This window comes from Lynx canadensis, chromosome C1 (genome assembly GCF_007474595.2).
Source record: "Lynx canadensis isolate LIC74 chromosome C1, mLynCan4.pri.v2, whole genome shotgun sequence".
Taxonomy (NCBI): domain Eukaryota; kingdom Metazoa; phylum Chordata; class Mammalia; order Carnivora; family Felidae; genus Lynx; species Lynx canadensis.
This window is the reverse complement of record NC_044310.1, coordinates 159782368-159802259: the sequence shown is the minus strand read 5'-3', so window position 1 is coordinate 159802259 and position 19892 is coordinate 159782368.

Sequence of the window (19892 nt, the reverse complement as noted above, 5' to 3'; positions counted from 1 at the left end):
TTTTAAAGGTATTATTTTCACTGTTCTGCCACTCCCTGAATATGAGATTTCTGGTAAGTCACTTAACATCTTTGCACTTCAGCTTTGTCACTTATAAAACAGAGATAAAATTAATGTTTCACAGAGTTGCTATGGTGACAACACAATAAAGTACATACGAAATATCTGTATGTGGACCTATTGAAAAGTCTGAAACACGGATCAAATCATGAGTCTAGTAATTATTCTGCAGTATCTTTGGTATTTTAACTGATTGAACACAGTATGTGAGCTGATATGCAGGGGTTAATTAATTTAATTAGCTTGTACTATGGGCTGCTGACTGAGTAAGGAAGGGATGCTAACCTGATGTTAAAAAAAAAAAAACAGAAATCATTAAACAATTAAATTTCCACCTGTACAAACAAGTGGAATAATTTCACTATGAGAATAAATATTATAAAAATTTAGGGGATTTAATAATAATTTTCCCCAAAGAAAACATTTATTTAATACGACTGACAAAGAACATGAAAAAGAAATAGTTCTTTTTTTTCAAAAAATTTTTTTAACATTTATTTATTATTGAGAGACAGAGCATGAACATGGGAGGGGCAGAGAGAGGGGAAGACACAGAATCTGAAGCAGGTTCCAGGCTCCAAGCTGTCAGCCCAGAGCCCAATGCAGGGCTCGAACTCACAAACTGCGAGATCATGACCTGAGCTGAAGTTGGACCCTTAACTGACCGAGCCACCCAGGTGCCCTAAAAATAAATAGTTCTTAAGAGTGTGTTGGATTTGGGGTGCCTGGGAGCTCAGTCAGTTAAGCACCTGACTCTTGATTTTGGCTCAGGTCATGATCTTGCAGTTCGTGGGTTCAAGCCCTACATGGGGCTCTGTGCTGGCAGTGCAGAGCCTGCTTGGGATTCTCTCTCTCTCTCTCTCTCTCTCTCTCTCTCTCTCTCTCTCTCTCCCTTTCTCTCTGTCCCTCCCCTACTCAGGCTGTCTCTGTCTCTCTCAAAATAAATAAATAAACTTAAAAAAATTTTTTTAAATAAAAAATAAATTTAGGGGCACCTGGGTGGCTCTTGTCAGCTGAGCATCTGACTTCGGCTCAGTTCATGAGTTCAAGCCCCACGTCAGGCTTTGTGCTAACAGCTCAGAGCCTGGAGCCTGTTTCAGATTCTGTGTCTCCCTCTCTCTCTCTGCCCCTCCCCTGCTCATGCTCTGTCTCTCAAAAATAAATAAACATTAAATAAATAAATAAATTGTAAGAAGCTGTTTCAATGTTAAGTGTTGTCAATATTCAAAGTACAGGGTGGGTTACCTTGCCTTGTTAAAACAAAAACTGTGAAGTACTTGTTTATTTAGTTTTTCCTGGTCAAAAAACAATGTGACATTTCCTGGAAAATCCCATCAATCACTAAGCATACTCTTTGCAATTCAGATTTCCAACAGCCCCTGTGAAAGTGGAAAGATTCCTATAATGAATGGATGAAAGCGTATGCTGCTTTATTCACCTCTGGGATCCATGACATATCTCAGTCTCAGATATAAATCCTTGAACTTTCTCTTTTATAGAATTTCTAACATTGAAAGAAAAGCTGCCTGTGGTCATCTAGAAATTAGAGAGAATGCTAAAAATAAAGAGCAAAATTTTTTCTTACAAAAGCAAGGTCCAAATGAACTGGCTTGAATAAATACATTATTGAAAATAGATATTCAGTTCAATATCTGCCCCTTTATTTGTGGACATCATTGTGTTTTATGAGGAAACCCAAAGATGAGACACACGTATACTCGATCTAATGGGAATATAATCTTGGTCCTTGCTACTCAAGTGTGGTCCACTGACCAGCAGCATCAGCATCACCCGGGAGCCTGTTAGACAACCAGAATCTCAGCCTCAACCCCAGATTCGTTTTGACAAGCTCTGCACTTGACAAGTGATTCGTATATATATTAAACTTTGAGAACCGCTGACCTAGTGAATAGTCAGCTAATTCTGAGTCTTCCTACCTGACGGTATTGGCTAAGATAGCCAGCTATTCTGGAGGTACTTCTGGAAGGCGGAGATAGGTCATTGGTAACCGTACTTCCAAGAAACTCATCCTCCTGTTTGTTGATTCATCTAAAGCCTGCTCAAACTGATAAGGAGTAAATATAAAAGGTGGGGTATTTATTCAAAGAAATTATGAGAGCTTTGTGCAAAAAATAACAGAATAATTGAAAACAATCTAATGTTAAGTAGTAAGAAATCAAAGAAATTATCATGTATCTAATAGCTACAAAGTAACCATTAAAAACCACGTCACGGAAGAAATTTCATTGGTATGGGAAGATACTACATTGTATTCTCAAGTAAACAAACTGGCTATAAAACGTGGCCTGATTCTATTTTCATTTTAAAAATACACATATATACACAAGAAAAAAGAAACTGCAAGGACATGCCCCAATGTGTTCAGTGGCTACAGATTTGGAGTGCTTTTTTGTTGTTTTATTTTCATTGTGCTTTTCACATTTTCTGCATCAAGCAATTTTTCTTTTGTACAAAGAGAAATAGAAGAGTAAGTGTCAAAACAAAGAAAAGTGATCTGGACATAGCCCCGTCCTTCTGGCCATAAATAGTAGAAAATTATTTCGACTAGAAACTCATTTCTACTCTGATTGAATTATAACCAATATTCAGTAACGACACTAACTTACTTTTGCAGTAGAACAGTGGTTCTCAATCCTGGCTGCTTATTATTATCACCCCGAGGGCTCAACCAGCCAAACAACTAACCAACCAAACAACATGAAAACGATAGCTTGTTCCCACCCCAAAACCCCTGGGCACTGGGACTTATGAAAAGCTGCCCAGAGTTGAAAACCACTACTCGGTATGGGTGGAAGGATATCCATAGTTCATTTCTGAAAACCAGTACTGCCTTATGTTTTAGTTATAAAACCTGTATGGTTATATATTTAGGGTTGTTTATTAAACTACAGCTTTTAAAGTCCCAGCACCATGACTTATACTTATTTTAATAATATTCAACAAACATTTATTGAGCATCTAGATTATTTGTTCTGTGTGAGTCTCACAGACCCAGGAGGTCAGGAAGAGAGAAAATGTTAAATCCATTACACGGAAGAGATACCCCAGATCCCATGGTTCATTAGGGAAAGGGCTCAAATCTGTCAGATGCCAAAGCCAGGGGTAGCTCTGTCACCACATTTCTTCTAGTGTTCTACATTTATGTTTAGTTTAGAGAAGGCATTTTTCTAGTTCATGGTTATTTTTCTTTATACATCTCAAACGTGCTTAGAATTTTTATAGCTGAGGGATGTGAGAGAGTCTTCCTTAAATTGAAAATTAGCCTGTGTAAGCTCAGAAATTTCTGAGGACAATGATCTTAATCATTCTTTTAGGGACCTTTTAGGGTGCTTAAGGGTTCAGGGCTTCTGAATCTGGGCACTGTAAACAGAATAAGGAAACTAGAGACTTGATGTGACATTTCCCAGCTGAATCTGGATTTTAGCAATAGTGCTCTACAAGAAGAGACCACTGGAACCAGCCGTATTTTACCTGCTGTCATGATTCTGCCCTTCATAAAATTCAAATTGTTTGAAAGATTAGCTGTTTCTTTGATTATTATAGATGTTGACTTCCACTGTACCTTCACAATATACATGGCTCATTATTTAAAATGATCACATGCCTAGTGCACTGTGGGAAATAGGAATGTTTGAAAAATAATAAAGTATTTCACCAAGTGTACTGAAAAAAAGGGAAAGAATGTGAGACTGCAGATATCCCATATCAAATTATTGTTTATGTTAGTTCTGATTAAACCTGAATACTTTCTCATTGAAAATGGTCGCAATGTTTTTCTAAATCCCAGCTCAAAGAGAAACCACTAAATCTAACTTTGACACCACAACCGCCCAACTGGTGAGGAGGAAGTCAATGGCGGCCTCAGTTGTCCTTGGAGGCCACTGGTTGGCAGCCAAGGAGTTGCTGCCACCTGGTGGATATTCCAAATAGCACAGCCAGGGAGGTGGCCTCAGTCATGCCAAGGGAGCAAGCGCTCAAAAGCCCAGCTAGTCAGTCACACTTTGATAATGCTTCAGCTGAGCTCACTTATTACCGCGGAGGACGAAGGGCCTGTGCCGCTTATTATGGGTTTGTGGTGTTTATTAATCCACGACAGTATTGTTTTTGATAGACAACCTAAGATTAAGGCTAATAAAAGGACTCTGGGAATGTGGACTCGATAATTTTGCTGGCTTGAGAACAAAGAAGAAGAAAGTCAGTAAATAGTACCTGGATCGTCCAGTAATTACTCCATCTTATAAATTACTGTTTTCTCTGATTCCAGCCCACAGTCTGTCATTCTAGAAAGTATGATATATTAATTTTTAGCTAAGCAAGATCCACAGGGAGTAATCAGAGTCAGCACTATACAGGTGTTTTTCCAATGAAAAAGGTTACTATTGGAATTATTTATAAATGACATCAGAACTCTGAATATTAACAAAGTGCTTTTCAACTGCTTATTAAGTGTCGGGAGATAACACTCGCACCAAGTCATGTTGTTCTGGCTGACATTTGAAAGGTCATGTGCTACCCGAGAAGGAGGTTCACCACCTTCGAGGCTATCCACCTCCCTTCACGTCCTTCTCCTTTCTCCTTTCAAATGTTATTTTAAATTTAATCATGAAATCATTTAGTCCTACACAATGGTATTAAAAACAGGATATTGATCATGCTTGACCTGACCACTCGGCTTCAGAAACCCAGTATTATCGGGCGCCTGGGTGGCCCAGTCATTAAGCTCAGGCCATTATCAGGTTCATGAGTTCCAGTCCCACATCAGGTGAGCTTGAGCCCTGCTTCGGGTGAGCCCCACATCTCTCTCTCTACCTCTCGTGGGATTCTCTCTCTCTCTCTCTATGCCCCTTGCTCACGTGCGCCCTCTCTCTCCCTCTTAAAAAGAAACTCAGTATCATCAACACAGCTGAAGCCCTCTGTGAACCCCCATTGTGTGCCCTTCTTTCCTCACGGTTCCCAATCCCTAGATCTGGTGCTTATCATTCCCACTTGTTTCTTTATGCTTTTATTTACATGTACCTATAAATAATATAAAGTATCAGTTTGCATGTCTTAAAAACGTTATTTAAATATCATTTTCCCCCTGTAACCTCAGTGTTTTTTTCGTCCAGTGTTGTGACTGAGCTTCATCCACTCCGGTAGTTTGCCGGAGCTGCCGTAACAAATTACCACAAAACAACGAAATGTATTCTCTCACAGTTCTGCGGGCTAGGAGCCCGAAATCAAGGTGTCCACAGGGCTATGTTCCCTCTGAGGCCCTAAGGGAGAATCCCTTCTTTGCCTCTTCTGGCTCCAGATATTCCTCAGTCTGTGGCTACATAACCCGAGTCTCTAGTCGATCTTTACATGGGGTTTTGCTCTCTCTGTCTTCCTCTCTTATAAGAACACTAACCAGTGGATTTACAGCCCATCTGTGTAATACAGGATGATTTCCTCCCAAGATCTTTATGGGGCACCTGGATGGCTAAGTCAGTTGCAGTTGAGCATCTGACTCTTGATTTCGGCTCAGGTCACGATCCCAGGGTCGTGGGATGGAGCCCCGTGTCGGGCTCTACACTGAGCGTGGTAGATTAACATTTGCTTAACATTTGCTCTCTGGCCCTCTCTCTCTTTCTCTTTATCTCTTTCCACCCCTCTGTTCCCTCCCCTGCTCGCACAGTCTAAAAAAAAAAAAAAAAAAAAAATCCTTACGTACATCTGCAAAGACCCCAGATAATACGTGAGGGAGGCAGGTTTCCAACCCACGCATTTTGACCAACTCCCCTAACCACTGGATTACATGGCCTCTGAGCTCAGACAGCTGGGACTTCTGGTTATTTAAAAGATGAGCATTTAACTTGACATTGGTTTTAATGTGTAGCCCATATAGGTGAAAACTAACTCGTTTGAGAGGTACAGTGTGAGGGAATGGTACACTGGCTAGGGAGGCAGGATATCTGGGTTCTGGAGTCAGCCCTTCATTGACTTCCAAACCCCAAGTAACAGGATGTTGTTTTGTCTCTGTTACTCTTACAAGACACTTTACATGATTGAACCAGCAGGGAGGTCAGTGAGAAGAAATAACCCAACCCATTCCCTGGGTTTGGGCTGGGAATGCACAAGGGGATTTTTTTTTTTTTTTTTTTTTTAGCACTTACATTTTTTTGATTACTAAAGCAAATAATCTTACAGAAATTTGGAAAATAGAAATTATTTTTAAAAAGTTTAGCAAGCAGGAAGGGTGGGGGAGGCAGACAGACAGAATCCCAACCAGGCTTCACACAGAGCCCCACGTGGGGCTCTAACTCATGACCCGAGCCGCAATCTAGAGTCCAACGCTTAACTGACTGAGCCACCCAGGTGCCCCCCGAAGGAAAGTTGCTTTCAAGCCCACTAATAGAATCCACTTATTTCTCACCTACACATTTTTAAAGTTGTAATCATTTGAATCTAGTTTTATAACCTACAATAGATCATTTTCCTTGTTGCTTCATAAATGATTTTTTAAAAGACAAGTATTTTTATCTCTATCTTACAGTTGCAGAAAACCTCAGGAGACTGACTTACCGAAGACCCCAGCGCTAGGAAGTGATAAAGCCAGGGACCATAAAGCAGTTGTAACTTACAATGCATAAAATGATGTAATTGTTACAAGGTTTTGTTTAGACATTAGAACACTTTTAGTAGATGTTTCCATGTCAGTACCCGGGTATCTGCCACTGCATAACAAACCACCCCCAGCCGTAGTGCCTTAAAACAATAACCGCATTTATTTTTCTTGTGAATTTGTAATTTGGGCAGATCTGAGCAAGGACAGTTTCTGTCCTACGCCATCATCTGGGGCGGCTTGAGACTGGTGGCTGAGGCCGGCTCAAAACTTGCTTACTCACAGCTGGCTTGTTGATACCGGCTGTGAGCCAGGACCTTGGGTGGAGCTGGGGCCAGACACCTACACACAGCCTTTCCATGTGGCTGCTTGGCTTCCTACCAAGATGGTGGCTGGGTTCCAAAGGCAGACATCCCAAGAAGAAAGAAAACAAGGTGAAAGCTGTCTCTCGTTTTGTGATGTTGTCTGAGAAGTCACCCAGTGTGTTGTATTTGTTAGAAGCAAATCACTGGGGCCAATTATGGCTCAAAAAAGGGAGGAATTAAGCTGTATTTTTTGTTGGGAAGAATTTCAAATAACTTGTGGACATGTTTTAAGATTATCACAATTCACCCACTGCACATAAACTATTTACATTTCGTCCTACATGCAAAATACACTCATCACCTCCCCCAACCACCCCCCACCAGCCCTGTACCTAGACCCCTTAAACGCTGCACCTGCTGTAGCCTCACGCTCAGGCTTGAGGGTGCGATCTGGACACATAAATCAGGTCCAGCAGCAGAGGCTCCTTGGGTACTGTTCTCCAGACGAAGCTCCTGGCAATCTGAAGACCCATGAATCAAGAGACAAGCCATCTGCCAACCGCATCTAATACACAGTGGTGGGACACGCCCAGGATAAGCACTGTGCACACTGCTGTTCAAAACAGAGAAAAATGGGAGGCATGCAGCCACCGCTCTGATACCACCGGGGAGTACGGCGCCAGTTCAATTAGGCCTCAGTCCCACTTCCGGGACGTAGCTTTTGGCTCCGCCCTCCGCGCTCTCGGTTCCACCCTTGGAGCCTGTCCTTCTCCGCTGAAAGTAGCACGTTTGGGGCTAATAGTTGTTTAGGCGGCACTCTGCCCTTAGGAGTCTGGGGACCGAAGGCCTGAAGGTCCCTCTCAGTCTAAGCCGATTGTAATTCTTTTAAAAAACATTGTAGGTGGGGAACATGTGTGGCCCAGTCGGTTGAGCGTGGGACTTCGGCTCAGGTCATGATCTCACAGTTTGTGGGTTCGAGCCCCACATCAGGCTCTGTGCTGACCAATTGCTCAGAGCCTGGAGCCTGCTTCAGATTCTGTGTCTCCTTCTCTCTCTGCCCCTCCCCCGCTCACGCTTTGTCTCACTCTGTTTCTCAAAAATAAATAAGTGTAAAAAAAAATTTTTTTTTTAAACGCTGTAGGCTTCTTATCAATCAGTGGGTAACTAACAAAGACAAAAGCCACTTCCATAAGTGTCGCTTAGCCCTTCTGTACCTTAGATTCTCCAAAGCTGTTGTCTGGTAACACCCTTTCGGTTTGCATGCCTTTCGTCTGCTTGCAAAGGTCGACGAAGCAACGCCTGAAATCTTTGTGAGGTCTTGCCAGTTTTATAGTCAACTGGTGGCTTTGCCTTTGAACTGTTTTCCAGGTAACACTCTGAATTTGATCTTCACCTGGAAGCCATTTCCTTTGCCATTTGGAGAGGCGGGGAAAGAGGAGCTGTTATTTATTTATTTATTTTAAATTTTTAATGTTTTATTTATTTTTGAGAGAGACAGAGACAGAGCTCAAACGGAGGAGAAGCAGAGAGAGAGAGAGGGAGACACAGACTCCGAAGCAGGCTCCAGCCTCTGAGCCCTCAGCCAGAGCCTGCCGCGGGGCTTGAACCCATGAGCTGTGAGAATATGACCTGAACTGAAGTCGGAGGCTTAAACCACTAGGCCACGCAGGTGCCCCTGGAGCCGTGATTTTTGAATCCAGCAATTCCTGGCTCCTATACTATGTAACAGTTCTTTCTTATCTCTCTTCCTTTGCCTTTTACTATAGTCAGTTAGAAAACCCAGGCAGCACTCGGTGCTGTCTCTGAAAGTCTCCTTTGGCCATGCAGTTAATTTGTGTAATTTCTATTTTCCGTATAACCACAGATGACAGTGTTGCTGAACTTTCTACCACTATATGTCAGCTTCCGATAACATTTTCCTCACTTTCCTGTCAACCCTAACCAATGATGTCTCCAAAAACCATGAAGCGTCCACTGACAGTTTCTTGAAGACCTTCCCAAATTCTGCCTTCTAACTAGTCCCGAAGTCATTGCCGCATGTTTTCAGTTTTATTACGTTAGCAAAATCGGTTCCAGTTGTTTGTTGCTGCCTAACCAACCACCCCAACACTTAATGGCTTAAAACAGTGACAACATCCACTTACTCATAATTTTGGAAGAACTCGGAGGAGACCGGTTATCTCTGCTGTGCCTAGTGTCAGCTGGGGTGGCTCAAAGAGTGGGGGCTAGAATAATCTGAAAACTCACTCACACTCATGTCTGTTAGCTGATGTTGATTGTCATCTGCAAGTTCATCCGGAACTGTTGGAAAACCTATGCATGAGCTTTCCTTGTGGTGGCTTTTTGACCAAATGGTGAAATGGTTGGCTTCCAAGAGCAATCATTACAAGGGAGACAGCCAGGGGAAATTTAGTCTCAGAAGTCACATGGTATTATTTCTGCCACATTCCATTCTTTAGACATGAGTCACCGAGTCTGGCGCATATTTAAGGGAGAAGAAATGAACTCCACCTTTCAATGGGAGGAGTGTCAAAAACTTCCAGAAACTGTATAAAACCACCAATAAAAAGGTATTCTTAGCTCCATTTTACAGATGTAGAAGCTGTAATTCAGAAACGAACTTGCTGAAGATCTTAGAATTAGTAAGTGATAAGGCTCGGGACCATAAAATGTACTTCACGTATTTAATGACATAATATATAATGTACAACCCATAAGGTATTATAATGCTACAACATTTTACTTAAGAAAGCCGCGATGTAGATGTGTGAAGGAGAGAGAAGCAAGGGCAGAAGTTTTCTAGCAAGTCTTTGCACATACAAAATACTCCAGTAATGCTAGAATATGTACAGAGCACCTGTCCATGCATGTAATAGCTGCAAAAATCCTCAGATGGCACACTTCTGGATTCGAAAGACTAAATATTAGTATGATCTCAATTGAGCTTTCTTAACTTCTTAACACAAGTAAAAGAACCACGTAGTTATGAATCAAGGAACACTGTTGCATTTTTATATAATGAAAAATGAGTTCATTTCACTGTTAGTGTTCATTTAATGAATCAAAGTGTCACAGTGGCCAGAAATATCTTCAATCCTGACCTCGGAGCATCTCACTAGGTTTGACTTTCCACTCGACTTTGATGTACAATGCACTTTTACTTTACCACCCCTGTATTTGGCTAAGACAACTGAGCACAGTGAAGTTTCTTTCAAATAACATGACATTGTTTCAACTAGTTTGTTTTCCATGACCTTGGGCTCTTAGGAGTCTTATAAAATGGGAATGTGTTTACCAACTTTTGCCCAAAGGAATTTTTGTTCTCATCGTTAAATTTCTGATTAGTGGTCAGTTTCCCTTATTTAATACCTCATATTTCTTTTTCTTACATGACTTTTATCTGTGTCTGTGACATCTGAGTGTCAGTACCTGTCCTTGTGTGAACACTTTTCTTTTTTTAAAAAAACTTTTTTAATGTTTTTATTTATTTTTGAGACAGAGAGAGACAGAGCGTGAGCAGGGGAGGGGCAGAGAGAGAGGGAGACACAGAATCCAAAGCAGGCTCCAGGCTCTGAGCTGTCAGCCCAGAGCCCGACACGGGGCTCGAACTCACGGACTGTGAGATCATGACCTGAGCTGAAGTCAGACGCTTAACCGACTCAGCCACCCAGGCGCCCCTGAACATTTTTCAACTAGTTTTTTACTACCGGTGGGCCTTTGAATTTTCTTGGTAAGCATGTTGTTGTGCAATGCAGAAAAGCAATCAAATTATGATATACCAAAACCAAATGAAAATGCTATGTCTAGTAACGTATCTAAATATCTTCTGAGAAGTGTAAAAATTACTTTTCCTGACCCTATTATGTTCTTTATGGTCACGTTTATTCTGTGCAGTTTTTCTGGAACAAAGCACCAGTCTATTGATTTGGGCCCATGTTTCCTATATTTGTCAAATCCTATGATCTTACCATTATGTGCGATATTAAATATTCAAGGACAAAGATGTTTGATTTAATCTCTCTCTCTCTTGCAATAATAGAAAACACAGGAACATTGTTTGGTTCAGACTGTTCTTGCCTGAAAAGAATAATGAATTGTACGTTGAGGGGAAATAAGGCATTTAGACTATTAGGCTTGGGAATTTACTACAATGATCAATATTTTTCCCCATTGCTTTTTCTCAGGGGTTCTCCCTTTTGTCCCCTTCCTCCACATCGTGCTAAGCCAAGTGGATTACAATCTCTAACTCTTCATTCAGTTTATTTCTTACCCCAGGCTGACTCTTTTGTCACCTTTAAAAAGCCCACACTAATTTTCTCCTCTTCCTGGAACTCTCAATGCTTAGATTACAAAAGTTCTGCTCTACTCTTAAGGTCTGACAATTCTGGATAACTCTGTGCTGAAGCATGGCAATGGCGGTATAAGCTAAATTGAGGGCAAGTCTATAAAATAACACAGATTCATAGCATTCTAGCATGAGCCTAGGGCGGTGCCTACAGATAATGCCTATGCACAGAGGAGCACCTCCATGAATCATTGGTGAGTGAAAAAGAAGGGCCTGTTTTTGCAGAAGATGGAGAGATCAAGTGGCTTGTCCAAGGTTACATTCCTGGACCATGACGGAGTTCTTACAAGAATCCAGATCTTTCTGTTTTATCCAGTTGAGAAGATTCGATACTGACCAGCTTCAGGTAATTTACATTACTTTTGAAAGCCTTGAGAATGTTGATGCCTCCAGATCTGAGGATCATCAGTACTGCAGAACAAATGGGTCCTCAGGCCAGTCTGGTGTCTGACCAAGTTGGGCTCTTGGCAAATGCTTTGGTTCCTCTTTCCTGGTGTTGAGAAATTACTTATCTTGGTTTTAAAAATATTGCTTTTATTTCTTGTTAAATGAGACTAAACAAAGATTTGGATGATGTCAACTGGACAGATGGATTTCTGATAATACATATTTTTAAATATTTGTGATGTTTTTCTTAACATAGATGCAATACATGTTGATTGTAGGAAATACAGATAAAACAGAAAGATATTTAAAAAAATTTTTTTAATGTTTATTTATTTTTGAGAGAGAGAGAGAGAGAGAGAGAGAGAGAACAAGTGGGGGAGGGGCAGAGAGACAGAGACACAAAATCCAAAGCAGGCTCCAGGCTCTGAGCTGTCAGCACAGAGCCCAATGCGGGGTTTGAACTCATGATCTGTAAGATCATGACCTGAGCCGAAGTTGGATGCTTAATTGACTGAGCTACCCAGGCACCCTAAAAAGAGAGATATTTAAAATATCCATTATCCTACACTGTCCCAGTGAGAACCATATAACCATATGTGTATAGATAGATAGATAGATAGATAGATATAGGGAGAGAGAGAGAGAGAGAGAGACATAATGCACATTAACATTTACAAATTGTTTTATATAATATTTATTTTTCTTAATAATATTTTATGAACAGTTCTCCATATTGTTAAATACTTACCTATACAATAATTTATGGCCACATAGCTTTTTATAGTATGACACTGTATTTGTCCACTCTCTTTCTATCATACATTGTTTCCAAAGATAAGAAATCTTTATTTTTTTAAAGTTTATTTATTTTGAGAGAGAGAGAGAGAGCACACACATGTGCATGAGTGGGGGAGGAGAGAGAGAGAGAGGGAGAGAGAGCATCCCATGCAGGCTCCACTCTGTCAGTGCAGAGCTCAACATGGGGCTCAGTCCCACAAACTGTGAGATCGTGACCTGAGCTGAAATTAAGAGTTTAACTGAAGGAGCTACCCAGGCGCCCCAAGACAAGAAATCTTTAAAGATGATTTGCCATACCGATGATCACCACAGTAGTGATTCTCAGTCTCCTGTTGCACCTCACCTGCAGTCCAGTGCTCTGGATGTAAGAGGGAATGAAAGAGAGAGCATGGCTGTGTGCATTGTGTTGCCTCTGGGAACCAGGATCCACCAGACCTCTGGGGGAAAATGGATTTGAACATCTGACCTCAGTGCCCTTTTCCTAATCTGTGGAGGAAAAAAGATTTTCATAACCTGTAGATCTTGCGGGGTTTTCTTCTCAAAATCAATCAAATATTGGTACTTGGTAAGATCGGAGTCAGGGAATTGAATGGGAGGTGAGGAGAACAACTTTATAAATGTAATATCATTTTGCAGGGTAGAAATAGAATGTTTTAAAAATCTTTTTAATGAAACAAAGAAACATATCCAGCTTTGCATGCTGATTTAAACTGATAAACTACATGTTAGGGAGAGATGGGTGTGTGTGTGTGTGTGTGTGTGTGATAGAGAGAGAGAGAGAGAGGGAAGAGAAAGACTGGGCGTGGGAGTGGAAGGCCAGGGATAATTTTCCATCCATGGGGCCTGAATCACGATCACCACTCCAAACTTTTGCACATGCTTGAATTATACTTGTACTTTTGCTCCTTCTGGAGTGAGTAAAGTCACACTTAAAAGCTGTTACTTCTTCCCTTACCTCGGCCCTCTTTTGCTTTCCCTCCTCTATTTGAGTGTTCCAGGTGAGTTCACTGGGCCCAGAATCTTTCATAGTCTGCCCCCTAGTCAGAGACATGAGGCGAAAGAGGAGTTCTGATAGGAGAGAGAGGGAGCTGGGTCAAGCTGGGAGAGGCAAGGATGCTTTCACCTCTCTCCACTTTCCCCCAGCTGAGCCACAGTGGAAGAGGAAAGAACAGTGATAGAAGTACATGTAAAACATTTATATGGACTGGGCTCCAAGTTAAATTTCTACCATAACATTGACCAAAAGGAGGAAATGCTTATGCAAGATTCTGATCCTGAGGCTGAGGACCAGATGTCCTTCCAGTTGAAACAAAACCCATAGGACTCCACTCAGCCTAGAGATTTCCCAGGTATATACCAGTAGGTATTGAACCAAAGATGGCCAAATGTACTTAAAAGTCAATGAGAAAGCCTCCTCTGCTTCCAAAAAATCCACCCTAATGGGGCATTCTTCAATCACTCATAGACTTCCTCTTTTCACCCCATAACCTTCATTCATCCTTCACACATCCTCAGGTCTCTACCAGAAGGAAAGTGATGGTAGCTGACTCCCTAACTATAGTAAGATCTGAATAAGAAAACTTAGGTAATATCACATGTGTTCTTTGTCTTTTTTTAAAAAGCAAAATATGCCTACCCTCTTATCCAGATTTGCAATATACATTAGCATATTGGGCTACCTCCAATAAGAACAGAGATTGACAGACTGTGGGAACCAATACACCTCACTTATCCAGCATCCTTTCCACCCAAATTTGCCTGTCTTTATAATGGGTGGCCTTATGGATTGTGTCTCCCTGGTGAATGAGGAGGGCCGTGTTCAGCTCATACTGTCTTCCCTTTTCTAGCTGCCTAAAGCTTAGCACTCCATAATTAAAAATTTCTTCTCTGGGATCCAAGACTGTTCCCTATGCAGATTATCATGGAAGAAAGTCCACATCTCTGTGAGAAGAGATATGGACCCAAGGGCGGTATACAGCAAGAAGTCATCTTAGGTCTCCTCTAAGAGGGCTACCTAAACAGGCAAAAGACCCTCTTAAAGTAGAAATGCCATCGATATCAGCAGATTTCTAGGTGCTAGCTAAGGACAGAGTAAGTGCCTTGTGGACTGGAGATGAACTTTTTGCCCAACAGCCTCTGGATCTGCAGGCCTCTCCCAGTGTAGCAGTGGCCTCTCTGCTTCCACCATTTGAAAAGCTAACTAGCCTATCTCTCCACCCTTTATGTTTTCCAGGTGGAAGCAGACACCAGTCCACTGTGGACACATACTAAGCTCTCCAAGTGGTTACAAGAAAATTCCTTCATATTAGAGGTGCCCTCTCCAGTCTTCATCTTGCCATGCACATTAATATGAATGGCTTTTGATAAGAGCAAAATAGTAGGGTTAGGGAACTGAGAAACTGGGGAGTGAAGAGACTTTTTAAAAAATGCCAGTGAGGGGGCGCCTGGGTGGCGCAGTCGGTTAAGCGTCCGACTTCAGCCAGGTCACGATCTTGCGGTCCGTGAGTTCGAGCCCCGCGTCGGGCTCTGGGCTGATGGCTCAGAGCCTGGAGCCTGTTTCCGATTCTGTGTCTCCCTCTCTCTCTGCCCCTCCCCCGTTCATGCTCTGTCTCTCTCTGTCCCAAAAATAAATAAACGCTAAAAAAAAAAAAAAAAAAAAAAAAAAAAAAAAAAATGCCAGTGAGACAGGAAGGGAGATTTAATTCAGCTTAGGGCCAAACAACAACCCCTTCTGTCTGACCACAAAAAGGATAGCAGCTCTCACCAGTTCTGCTGCCCCATGCTTGTTTCTCTTATCCACCACTGACCATCTCTCTTGCTATCATAGTCTGCTTAGCTTGTTGATTACACTTTCATAAACATTCAACATATATCTATCTGGCCCTACCATAAGCCTGGGAGTACAAATCCCAACTCTCCAACACTTATAGAAATCAGGGAGGGAGAGATAATGAGCAATAGATACAGCCTGATAAAAAGAGCTAGTGGCAGGAGCAGGATTCTTTGAAGGCTCTGAGGAGAAATGCTTCACTCAGACCAAGGGGTGGTGGGAGCAGGAGCAAAGAAGAAGAAACAGGAACCAGGGAGGGTTTTTCCTAAGTAGCGATTTCCTGCTAAATGTAGGACCAATCTCTGTTCTAAAATAGCTTACAAGATGGTCAGGATCTGGTAAAACAGACCTAAATATCATCATGCCTTGTCTGCCCAGCTAAAGTCAACATTTCCTCTAAAACCCAGATCAGGTTTACCGGCTTTAAGAATAAGCAAACTAAATTCAGTGTGACCACAGCAGCTTGAATCTAAGGAGAGAACCCTGGAAAGAAGAGAGCTTCTAAGCATAGACTTAAATTCTGCACAAAAACTCTACTCACATCTCTGGCTAACCCTGAGCTATACATAGTATAGGGCAGACTAAGTGACCGATCTAAGACTAAACGAACAGAGCAGAGATTTCAGCTGCTGCTTGCTTCAGTGTAAACAGAGCGTACAGATTGAGTCGTAACCAACGTAACTGCTTATTAAAACAAAAGTCAATTTTCTTTAGAGGAATATAACATAACCTGCAGACTCTTCAACCACACTCAATGTCCAGTGTACAATAAAAATTGTTAGACGTACAAAAAAATAGCTAAATGTAGCCCATATTCAAGAGAAAAGGGCAACCAATAGAAACTCATCTCAAAATGATCCAAATGAGGCAGACAGTGATATTAATAAACAAAGATTATAAGGCAGCTATTGTAACTATGCTCAGGGATATAAATGAAAATATGCTTGTAATGAATGGACAATGAAATCCATATCAAGACACATCAGAATCAAACTTCCAAAAGAAAAAAGACAAAGACAAAATCTTGAAAGCACCAAGAGAAAAAACGCACCCTCCTTATAAAAGAAAAACAATTAAAAAAAATTTTTTTTAATGTTTTATTTATTTTTGAGACAGAGAGAGACAGAGCATGAATGGGGGAGGGTCAGAAAGAGAGGGAGACACAGAATCTGAAGCAGGCTCCAGGCTCCGAGCTGTCAGCACAGAGCCCGACGTGGGGCTCGAACCCACGGACCGTGAGATCATGACCTGAGCCGAAGTCGGACACTTAACCGACTGAGCCACCCAGGCGCCCCAAGAAAAACAATTTAAATGATCACAGATTTCTTATTAGGAACTATGGAGCCCAACAGGAACAAACAGCATTGCATTTCTCAAGTGCTAAAAGAAAAACTATCAACCCATAATTCAATATTCACTGAAAATGTCTTTCAGAAATGAAGAGGAAATAAAATCATTCTCAGACGAAGGGAAACTTAAGAGACTTGTTGCCAGCACACTTACCCTAAAAGGATAGCTAAAGAAAGTTCTCTAAACCGGAAGGAATCTTGGAACATCAATCAGGAAGGAAGAACAATGAAGAGAGTAAATAGATGAGACAAATACAAATTTCCTCCTCAATGCGTTTTCTAAATTTTCTTTGATGGTTGAAACAAAAATTATAATACTGTTGGATGTGATTCTTAATAGGTAGAAGAAGTATTTAAGATAACTACATTATAAATGGGGAGGGTAAAAGGATGTAAATGGTATGGGGGGGAGAGGTGATGGGTGTGAATATAAAGGAGTAACATGAGAAAGATCTTTGTGGTGATGCAAGAGTTCTATATCTTGGAGATGTCTGGCTGGCCCAGCAGTAGAGTAAGCAACTCTTAATCTCAGGGTCATGAGTTCAGGCCCCACTTTGGGCATGGAGCCTACATTATTATTTAAAAAAAAATTTTTTTTATGTTTCTTTATTTTTTAGAGAGAGGGAGACTGAGTGGGAGCAGGTGAGGGGCAGAGAGAGAGAGGGAGACACAGAATCGAAGCAGGCTCCAGGCTCTAAGCTGTCAGCATGGAGCCCAATGCGGGGCTCAAACCCACGAACTGTGAGATCATGACCTGAGCCGAAGTCAGACACTTAACCGACTGAGCCACCCAGGCGCCCCATGGAGCCTACTTTAAAATAAATAAATAAAGTAAAAAAAAGTTCCGTATATTGACTGTGGTAGTGGTCACAAGTCTACACATGGTAAACTATCATAGAACTATATACACACATTGTACCAATATCAATTTTTATATCGTGTTATTCTTATGTAAGATATAACCATTGGCATGCAAACTGGATCAGGAAGATACAAGACATCTTTGTACTATCTTTGCAACTTCTTGTGAATCTATAATTCTTTCAAAATAAAAAGTTCTTTTAAAAGTAAAGAAGAGGGAATATATAATACCTATACAAGTGTAAAATAACTTGAGTTTTCATTTGCTTAAAAATGTATATAGTTTTTAAACACTAACAGAACCTCAATGACCTGGGAACAATATCAAAAACGCAAACACATTATAAGTGGAATTCTAAAATGAGAAGAGAGAATGGGGCAGTAAAATATTTGAAAACATAATAGCTAAAAATGTCCCAAATTTGATAAAAGACATCAGTTTATAGATTCAAGAAATTCAATAAACTCAAAGCATGATTTAAAAAAAAAAAAAAAAAGCCTAGGGGAGCCTGGGTGGCTCAGTTGGTTAAACTTCTGATTTCAGCTCGGGTCATGATCTCACAGTTCATGAGTTCAAGCCCCGCATTGAGCTCTGTGCTGACAGCTCAGAGCCTGGAGGCTTCGGATTCTGTGTCTCCCTCTCACTCTGCCCCTTCCTCATTCGCACTCTGTCTCTCAAAAATAAATAAACATAAGAAAATTTTTTAAATAAAAAAATAAAAAATTAAAAAATTAAAATAAAAAAAATGGCTTACACCCAGATATATCACAATTAAACTGCTGAAAACCAGAAATGAAGAGAAAATCTTGAAAGCAGCCAGGAACAAAAGACACATTATATACACGGGAACAATAACACAAAGGACTACTGTTTAAACATCATAAATTATTGAGGCCAGAACACAGTAGAAGGGCATCTTTAGAGGGCTGAAACAAAATGTCTGCCAACCCAGAATTTTATATCTACTAACTAAATTCTTCAAAAACAAAAACTATATGGATATTTTCAGAAAAATGAAAACAAGAAGACTTTATCATCAGCAGACCTGCACAAAAGAAATACTAAGGGAAGTTCTCCAGCAGGAGGGTAAATGATGCCAAGTTGGAAACGGAGACTTCAGGAGGGTGATGAACACTGGAAATGATAAATATGTGGATAACTTTTAGAAGGCTATTTTTTTTAATTTCTTCATTTCTTTCTTTCCCTTTTTTATTGTTTTGGTTAAGAAGACTTTCTAAACTTGAAAAATAGCCTGAGCAACATGGATACAGTACTTCTTTATTTCTTTAAATTACATATGATTATATAAAGCAAAACTTTTAACTCTGTTATTGGTTTATAATATATGTAGCTGTAACGCACATGACAAGAGTACAAAATTGGTTCAATGTTCATAAACCAGTGTATTTCACCATTATATTACCAGACCTAAGGAGAAAAACAATATGATTATTTCAGTAGATGCAGACAAATCTTTTGACAAAATTTAACCAATTCATGGCTTTAAAAAGAACTCTGCAAATGAAAATTTTCAACCTGATGAAGGGACATATGACATATTTAATGATAAAATATTGAATGCTTTCCCTCTATGATAGTGAACAAACTAAGAATGTCTACCCATGCCAATTTACTGATGTTTGTAACATTTTGAAATGTATAAAAATTTAAGATGGGGTATTTGATGAAGAAAGGGATGAATAAATAGAAATGTGATAAAGCAAACATGGCAAATTGCTAATTATAGACTCTAGGTGGTAGGTACCTATATGTTCACTCTGTAATTCTTTCAGCTTTTCTGTATGCTTGAAAATACTCATAAGTTATTGGAGAAAGTTATTGGTGCAAAGTCCCACCTTAAAAAAAAAAACTGTTTAACTTTGTTTAATTCTGTTTTTCCCAAACTTCTTTTTTCAGCAAAACAAAATCCTTAAGGAAAATGTAATAAACCCTACAGAACACATTCTGTAACACATTCTGGAAAATACTTCCTATTTGGATTTAGTCTACACACAATTAAGTTTTTAAAATAAGAGTAGTGTATCACATCCATTGTTGCATAACAACCCCCCCTCCTCCAAACACAGTGGCTTAAATAAGGCTTATTTATTATTTCTCATGATTCTGTGAGTTGACCGGAGTTCAGCCGGGTAGTTCTGCTGATCTCACTTGGAATCTCATGCATGTGAGCTCATCTGGGGCTGGAACACCTAACATGACTTCTTATTCTCTAGGGTCTCTCTTTGGGTGGCCCTTAGGTGGCCTAGACCAGACTCCCTCAACAGCATACTGGATGGGTTCCAATGGGAGGAAATAGAATGTGAGTTCTCTTAAGGCGTGGGCTCAGATTCT